Source organism: Leptonychotes weddellii, chromosome 3 (genome assembly GCF_054177405.1).
Source record: "Leptonychotes weddellii isolate Sample4059 chromosome 3, ASM5417740v2, whole genome shotgun sequence".
Classification (NCBI taxonomy): domain Eukaryota; kingdom Metazoa; phylum Chordata; class Mammalia; order Carnivora; family Phocidae; genus Leptonychotes; species Leptonychotes weddellii.
This window is the reverse complement of record NC_138371.1, coordinates 94335797-94345003: the sequence shown is the minus strand read 5'-3', so window position 1 is coordinate 94345003 and position 9207 is coordinate 94335797.

The following is a 9207-nucleotide window of genomic DNA, read 5'->3' as shown; positions in this document are numbered from 1 at the left end:
AGAACAAAGGCATACATTAGAGATTTAGGATATATTTTGGTCTGTTAGAAGAAACTGTATCCCAAAATTTTAAAGAGAGAACAACTTATATATATGTACCAAAAATAAGGTTAACTACTATGAAGGGATAGAATATGACTCTAAAAATGAAAAATAAAAAAGATTTTTTAAAAAAAGGGATTGATAAGATTTTGGTTGAAAAAGGGAAAAAGAAAAATTCAAAAAAAAAAGAAAAAGAAGGTTAAAAAAAATTAACTTTGAAAGACTACAGGATCATGGTTAAAAAGCCATGAATTATATATGCAGTATTCCCCTTGCGCTGGAGTTCTGCCGTTCTCATTGATTGGTAAACTTGGTCTTGGCTGGCTGTTCTCACTGATCTTCTGGGGGAGGGGCCTGTTGCTGTGGTTCCCAAATGTCTTTGCTGTAGGCAGAATTGCCCCACCCTTGCTGGGCCTGGCTAAGTAATCTGCTGGGGTTTGCTCTCGGGAGCTTTTGTTCCCTGCAAGCTCTCCATGCAGCTTTGGAGGCCGAGAATGAAAATGGTCGCCTCCCAATCTCCGCCCCAGAGGAGCCGAGAACTCGGGGCCCTGCTCCTCAGTGCACCCCCCGAGAAAAGCAGTCAGTCACTCCCGTCTCCCCGGTCTCCAGCCACACTCCGTGCTCACCCGGCCTGTGACTGCGCGTTTCTATCTCTGGCACCTGACCCCGTGTGGAGTCTCCAAACTCAGCAGATCCTTGTGATGTGCTCCTGCGCCGCTCCTCCCGGGGGAGGAAGGGGAGTCTCCCTGGATCCGCCACTTGTTGGGTCCCTGCTGGAAGAGCAGTGGCCCGCCTCTGCCGCGGATCACGGTTTATGGCAACCCCGAGCTGAGAGCCTGAGCCTGGGCTCCATCTCAGCAGCCGGCTTCCCTGCTCTGGTACCTGGGAGCTCTGCCACAACTCGGGCACCCCTGGTCTTTCTGTGACCCCGAGGGTCCTGAAACCACACTGTCCCAGGTGGTCTTGCTTCTTTCTATAGTTCCTTAGGGTATAAATTTAGGTTATTGTTTTGGAATCATTTTTCTTTTTTAAATGTATGTATTTACAGTTATAAATTCATCTCCTCACTACTGTCATACATCTAATATGACTTGGTATGTTGTTTTTTTTTCATTTTCATTCATCCGAAGTGTTTTCTTATTTCATTTGTGATTTATTTTTTGACTCATTTGTTGTTTAAGAGTGTGTTTAATTTCCACATACTTGTGAACTTTCCATTTTTCTACTTTATTGATTTCTAGTTTCATCCATTGTAGTCATTCCATAAGGTTAGTTTTGCTGGATATAGAATTCTTGGTTGGCTTGTTTTCTCTCTCTCAGCACTTTATGTCATATTCTGGCCAACACAAGTTTCTGATGAGAAAACGTGTTAATTTTTTTCTTTATGGACCCCTTGTCAGTGATAATCAGTTACCTCTTACTGCTTTCAAGATGCTTTCTTTGTATTTGTCTTTCAACAATTTGACTGCATTATCTTTCAACGTGGGTCTCTGAATTTATTCTGCTTGGAATTTGTTGAGTGTCTTGGATGTGTAGACTCCTATCTTTTATCAAATCAAAGTTCTTAGCCATTATTTATTCATTCAAATGTTCTTTCTTCCCAATTTGTTCTTTTCCTTCCCTTTGGGACTCCAATTATGCATATATTTGTATAACTAATGGTACCCCACAGGTCTCCTAGGCTCTGTTCATTTTCCTTCACTTTTTTTTTTCTGCTTTTCACCTGGATAATCTCAATTGACGTATCTTTCAATTCATTGATTCTTTCATCTGCTTGCTCAAATCTGCTGTTGCAGACTGCAACACTGAATTTTTCATTTCAGTTGTTGTACTTTCCTGCTCCTAAATTTCTATTTGATTCCTGCTCTGTCTGTCTCCTTATCTATATTCTCTATTTGGTGAGATATGATTCTCTTGATTTCCTTTAGTTCTTTGAACATGTTTAAGATAATTTATTTGAAATCTTTGTCTAGTGAATCCAATGCCTCTGCCTCCTGATAGACAGTTTTTATTAATTTTTTTCCCACAAATGCACTATATTTTCTTATTATTTGCATGCTTCATAAGTCTTGGTTGAAAACTAAAGATTTGTTGGCCACTCTGGAAATCAGAATCTCATTCTCTCCCCAGGGTTTGTTGTTGCTCATCAGGTTGTTGTGTGTGCTTGTTTGGTGACTTTTCAAAACTATTTTTGTAAAGTCTGTATTGTTTGTCATTGGTGACCACTGAAGTCTGTGTTCCATTAATTTAGTGGTCAAGTAGTATTTTGACAGTTTTTGTTAGTTTGTTTTGTTTTGTTTTGTTTTAATGCTTGGAGCAAAGAAATAAAAGAAAAAGAAAAAAAAAAAAGACTACTTTCCCAGTCTCTAAGTTTAGCTTTGTATAGAGACACTTCCAGGCTATTTACCACTCTGTCTTAGCTTCCACTTCCTGCTTGTATGGAGCCAGAGGTGGAAAGCATAGGGTTTTCTCAGATCTTTTCTGAGCATACATCCAGCCCTGGTCATACAGGTGATCTTCTTGGTATTCTGCCAACCTAGAAAAATCTACTTCACAAAGTTGTCCTTCAAAATTGAAAGAGAGATAAAGAATTTTCCAGACAAGCAAATGCTGAAAGAGTTGATCACCCCTAGGCCAATATTACAAAAAATGTTAGGGCGCCTGGGTGGCTCAGTTGGTTAAGTGACTGCCTTCGGCTCAGGTCATGACCCTGGAGTCCCGGGATCGAGTCCCACATTGGGCTCCCTGCTCGGCAGGGAGTCTGCTTCTCCCTCTGACCCTCCTCCCTCTCATGGTCTCTGTCTCTCATTCTCTCTGTCTCAAATAAATAAATAAAATCTTTAAAAAAAATGTTAAAGGGACTTCTTCAAGCTGATATGAAATAGCACTAATTGGTAACAGGGAAACATATGAAAGTATAAATATCATTAGTAGAGGTAAATATATGGTTAAAGTCAGAATACTCTAAGGCTGTAATGGTGGTGGGTAATCACTTCTAAATCTAGTATAATGGTTAAAAGACAAAAGTAGTAAAAATAACGACAATAACTTGCTAATGGATATATAAGACAAAAGATGTAAACTGTGACTTCAAGAACATAGTATGTGGGAAAGGAGAGTAAAAATGCAGAGCTTTAATATCCATTTGTGTTTAAGTTGTTATCAGCTTAAAATAGACTGTTGTACATGTAAGATGTTTTATATAAACCTTCTGGTAACCACAAAGCAAAAACCTGTCATAGATACACAAATAATTAAGAAAGGAATTTAAGCATACCAGTACAAAAAATCATCAAATCACAAAGGAAGACAGCAGGAGAAGACAGGAACAAAGGAATTACAAGACAACCAGAAAACAGTTAATAAAATCATAATAAATTCATACCTATCAATAATTACTTTAAATATAAATGGACTAAATTCTCCAATCAAAAAACATAAAATAGTTTGAATGGATAAAAAAACCCACAAAGAACCAAATATATGCTGCCTACAAAAGACTTACTTTAACTTTAAGGACACACACACACACACTGAAAGTGAAGAATGGAAAAAGATATTTATGCAAATGGAACAAAAAGAAAGCAGGGTAGCTATACTTATATCAGACAAAATAGACTTTAGGACAGACTATAGTAAGAGACAAAGAAGGTCATTATATGATGGTAAAGGGGTCACTCCAACAAGATGATATAACATTTGTAAGTATTTATGCACCTAACATAGAAGGACCTAAACATATAAAGCAAACATTTACAGACCTGAACAGATAGCAATATAATAGTAGGAGGAGCCTTCAATACCCACTTTCAACAATGGAGAAACTATCTAGACAGAAAATCAATAAGGAAACATTGAACTTAAACTACACATTAAATCAGAAGGACTTAACAGACATTTACAGAACATTCCATCCAGAAGCAGCAGAATACACAGTTTTCTCAAGTGCACATGGAACATTCTCTGAGAGATTATACATTAGGCCACAAAACAAGTCTTAATAAATTTAAGAAGATTGAAAGTGTAGCAAGCGTCTTTCCTACCTACAGTGGTATAAAACTAGAAATCAATTACAAGAAGAAAACTAGAAAATTCACAAATACATGGAGATTAAGTGACATGCTGTTGAACACCAGTGGGTCAAAGAAGAAATCAAAAGAGAAATTAAAAAAAAATCCTGATATAAATAAAAATGGAAATACAATATACCAAAGATTATGGGATGCAGAGGTTCTAAGAGGGAAGTTTACAGGATACACACCTGTATTAAGAAATACGATCTCAGGGTGCCTGGGTGCCTCAGTTGTTAAGTGTCTGCCTTGGGCTCAGGTCATGATCCCAGGGTCCTGGGATGGAGCCCCATATTGAGCTCCCTGCTCAGCGGGAAGCCTGCTTCTCCCTCTCCCACTCCCCCTGCTTGTGTTTGCTCTCTCACTGTGTCTCTCTCATCAAATAAATAAAATCTTAAAAAAAAAAAAGAAATACGATCCCCAATATACAACCTAACTTTACTCCAACCTAACTTAACTCCTCAAAGAACTAGAAAAGGAAGAACAAGATAAACCCAAAGTTAGTAGAAGCAAGGAAATAAAAAATGGAGCAGAAATAAATTAGATACTAAAAAGACAGTAGAAAAGGACAATGAAATTAAAAACTGTTTTCTTTCTTTTTAAAAGATAAAATAGACAGACCATTGGCTAGACTTAATGAGAAAAAAGAGAGAGGTGTCAAATATATAAAATCAGAAATGAAACAGGAAACATTACAACTGGTACTGCAAAAATACAAGGGATTGAGGTGCCTGGGTGGCTCAGTTGGTTGAGTGTCCAACTCTTGGTTTTGGCTCAGGTTATAATCTCATGGGGCATGGGATCAAGCCCCACATCAGGCTCTGTGCTCAGTGGGGAGTCTGCTTGGGGATTATCTCCCTCTCCCCTCCCCACATGTATTTGTGAGCATGGACGATTTCTCTCTCTCTCTCTCTCAAATAAATATAAATCTTTAAAAAAAATTACAAAGGATTATGAGACTACTATGAATAATTACCTGCCAACAGATTGGACAACCTAGAAGAAACATAAGTTCCTAGAAACATACAACCTATGAAGACTGATAATGAAGAAATAGAAAATATGAACAGACCAATTACTAGCAAGGAAATTGAACCAGAAATCAACAACATCCCACCAAAGAAAATCCCAGGACCAGATGGTTTCACTGGTGAATTCTACCAACTATTTAAAGAAGAATTAATATCTATCCTTCTCTCATTCTTCCAAAAAAAAGAGGAGGTAACACTTTAAAACTCATTTCACAAGGCCAGCATTACCCTGATATCGAAACCAGACAAAGACACTACAAGAAAAGAAAATTATGAGCCAATATTCCTGATGAACATCGATGCAAAAATCCTTAACAAAATCCTAGCAAACCAAATTCAACAATACACTAAAAGGATCATACAGCATGATCAAGTGGAATTTATTCCAGGAATGCAAGGATGGCTCAACATCTGCAAATCAATCAATATGATACACCACATTAACAAAATTGAGGATAAAAATCATATTATTGTCTCAATGGCTGCAGAAAAAGTATTGATAAAATTCAACATTCATTCATGATAAAAACTCTCAACAAACCTGTTATAGAGGGTTGTACCTCAGCATGATAAAGACCATATATGACAAGCCCACAGCTAACATCATATTCAATTGTGAAAAGCTGAGAGCTTTTCCTCTAAGATCAGGAAAAAAACAAGGATGTCCACTCTCACCACTTTCATTCAACATAGTACTGTAACTCACGGCCAGAGCCATTAGGCAAGAAAAGGAAATAAAATGCATTTAAATTGGAAAGGAACAAGTAAAACTGTCTCTATTTGCAGATGACATGACATTATTTATAGAAAACTCTAAAGACTCCACCAAAAAAGCATTGGAACTAATAAATAAATTCAGTAAAGTTTCAGGATACAAAATCAATATCCAAAAATCAATTTTATACATTATAATGAACTATAAAAAGGAGAAATAAAGAAAATAATCACATTTAAAATTGTATCAAAAAGAATAAGACACGTAGAAATAAATTTAACCGAGGAGGTGAAAGATCTGCCCACTCACTGAAAACTGTGAGACATTGATGAAAAAAATTGAAAAAGATACAAATAAATGGAAAGATATTTCTTACTCATGGATTGGAAGAATTAGTATTGCTAAACTGTCCAAACTCCCCAAAGCAATCTATAGATCCAATGTAATACTTATCAAAATTCTAATGGCATTTTTCACAAAAATAGAAAAAACAATCTTAATTTTTATGGAACTACAAATACCCTAAATATATGAACCAATCTTGAGAAAGGACAAAGCTGGAGGTATCATGCTTCCTCATTTCAAACTGTATCACAAGGCTATAGTAATCAAAACAGTATGGTATTGGCATAAAAACAGACACATTGATAAATGGAACAGAATAAGAGCCCAGAAATCAACCCACACATTTGTGGTCAATCAATTTACAACAAAGTTACCAAGAATATACAAAAGGGAAGGAATAGTCTCTTCAATAAATGGTGCTGGGAAAACTGGACAGCCACAGGCAAAATGTGAAACTGGATCTTTATCTACACCCCACACAAAAATCAACTCAAAATGGATGGAAGACTTGAATATAAGACCTGATATTGGAAAACTCCTAGGAGAAAACATAGGTGGTAAGCTCCTTGACATTGGTCTTAGCAATGATTTTTTGAAATGATATCAAAAGCAAAAGTAACAAAAACAAAAATCAACAAGTGGGACTATACCAAACTAAAAAGCCTCTGCTTTTAGTTTTAGAAAAACCGTAAACAGAATGAAAAGACAGCTGGCAGAATGGGAGAAATTATTTGCAAACCATATATCCGATAACGAGTTAAGCTCCAAAACATAAAAAGAACTCATACAACTCAATAGCAAAAAAACAAAAAATCCAAGAAAAATGGGTAGAGGAACTCAATAGACACTTTTCCCAAAAAATACACTTACACAGATGGCCAACAAATACACGAAAAGGTGTACAACATCACTCATCATCAGGGAAATGCAAATCGAGCCCACAATGAGACATCCCCTGTGAGAATGGCTATAATTAAAAAGAGAAGAAATAACAAGTGTTGGTGAGGATGTGGAGAAAAGGGAACTCTTGGGCAGTGTTGGTGGGAATGTAAATTGGTGTAGCTACTATGAAAAACAGCATGGCAGTTCTTCAAAAAATTAAAAATAGAACTATCATATGATCCAGCAATTTCACTTCTGGATATTTATCCAAAGGAAATGAAATCACTGTCTCAAAAAGATCTATGTACCCCCATCTTATTTGCAGCATTATTCACAATAGTCAAGATATGAAAAAAACCCCTAAATGTTCATCAATGGATAAAGAAACTGATACACACACACACACACACACACACTGATACACACACACACAGCATGGTTGTCTAAAGTTAACAATACTGTAGTGTATATTTGAGGGGCTCCTGGGTGGCTCAGTCAGTTGAGCATCAGGCTCTTAGTTTCAGCTCAGGTCGTGATCTCACAGGTCATGAGATCAAACCCCATGTTGAGCCCTGTGCTGGCTTACCACTCAGCAGGGAATCTGCTTGAAGATATTCTACCTCTTCTCCTCCCTCTACTCATGCATGTGCACACACTCTCTCTCTAAAATAAATCAATAAATTAATAAATCTTTAAAAGACACTCAAAAAACAATACTGTATTGTATATTTGAAAGTTGCTAAGAAAGTAGATCTTAAAATTCTCATCATAAGAAAAAAATTGTGAGATGATAGATACTAGCTAGGTAAACTTATTATTGTAATCATTTTATAATTTATACACATATCAAATCATCATGCTGTACACATAAAACTGATACAACACTATATGTCAATTCTAGCTCAGTAAAACTGGAAAAAAATCCATAGGAGCCAGCATCCAGGAGCCCACAGTGATCAAAGCCAGAATAATTTGAGCAAGAAAATAAATTATGGTACTAGATTTTAACCCAAAGAATAAAATAAAATCCACATGTCTGTACTGATATAAATAAATAAATAAATAAATAAATAAATAAATAAATAAGAAAAAGAGGCAGCTCTCCTTTACAATGATTCCATAAATAAATGTAGGCAAAAAGAGAGAAATATATATTTTCATGTATATGTGAAGTTCCAACATCTGCAGTCAGCAAGCCAGAGACCCACTGGAGACAATGGTGTAGTTAGAGTCTGAATCTGAGTTTGAAGGCAGAGACAACCATTGTCCCAGCTCAGAGATAGGCAGGCAGGTAGAGAGAGCAAATTTTCCCTTATAGCACCTTTTTGTTCTATTGAAACCTTCAACTGATTAGATGAGGCCCACCACAGTGGGGAATACAATCTGCTCTACTTAATCTACTGATTCAAATGTTAATCTAATCCAGAAACACCCTCACAGACACACTAAGACAATGTTTAAACAAATATCTGGGCATCTTGTGGCCCAGTCATGTTGACAGATAAAATTAACCATCTTAGATGGCTCTTGGGTTCTCACCTTAGGCAACTGGTAACTGGTGGTGCCACTTACTGAGATGAGGAAGATTGGGGGAGAAGGAAGTTTGGAGATGAATATTACATTCCAGGTGCCTATGAGACTTTCAAGGGAATGCCAGGCCGGCAGTTGAACATAAGAATCCAGAGTTCAAACTGTGGAAGGAGCCAAGATGTCCATCGACAGATGAATGGATAAAGAAGATGGTGTATATATACACAATGGAATATTATGCAGCCATCAAAAAGAATGAAATCTTGCCATTTGCAATGACGTGGATGGAACTGGAGGGTATTATGCTGAGCGAAATAAGTCAATCAGAGAAAGACAAGTATCATATGACCTCACTGATATGAGGCATTCTTAATCTCAGGAAACAAACCGAGGGTTGCTGGAGTGGTGGGGGGTGAGAGGATGGGGTGGCTGGGTGATAGACATTGCGGAGGGTATGTGCTATGGTGAGCGCTGTGAATTGTGCAAGACTGTTGAATCACAGATCTGTACCTCTGAAACAAATAACACGTTATATATTTAAAAAAAAAAAAGAAGATAGCAGGAAGAGAAGAATGAAGGGGGGGAAATCGGA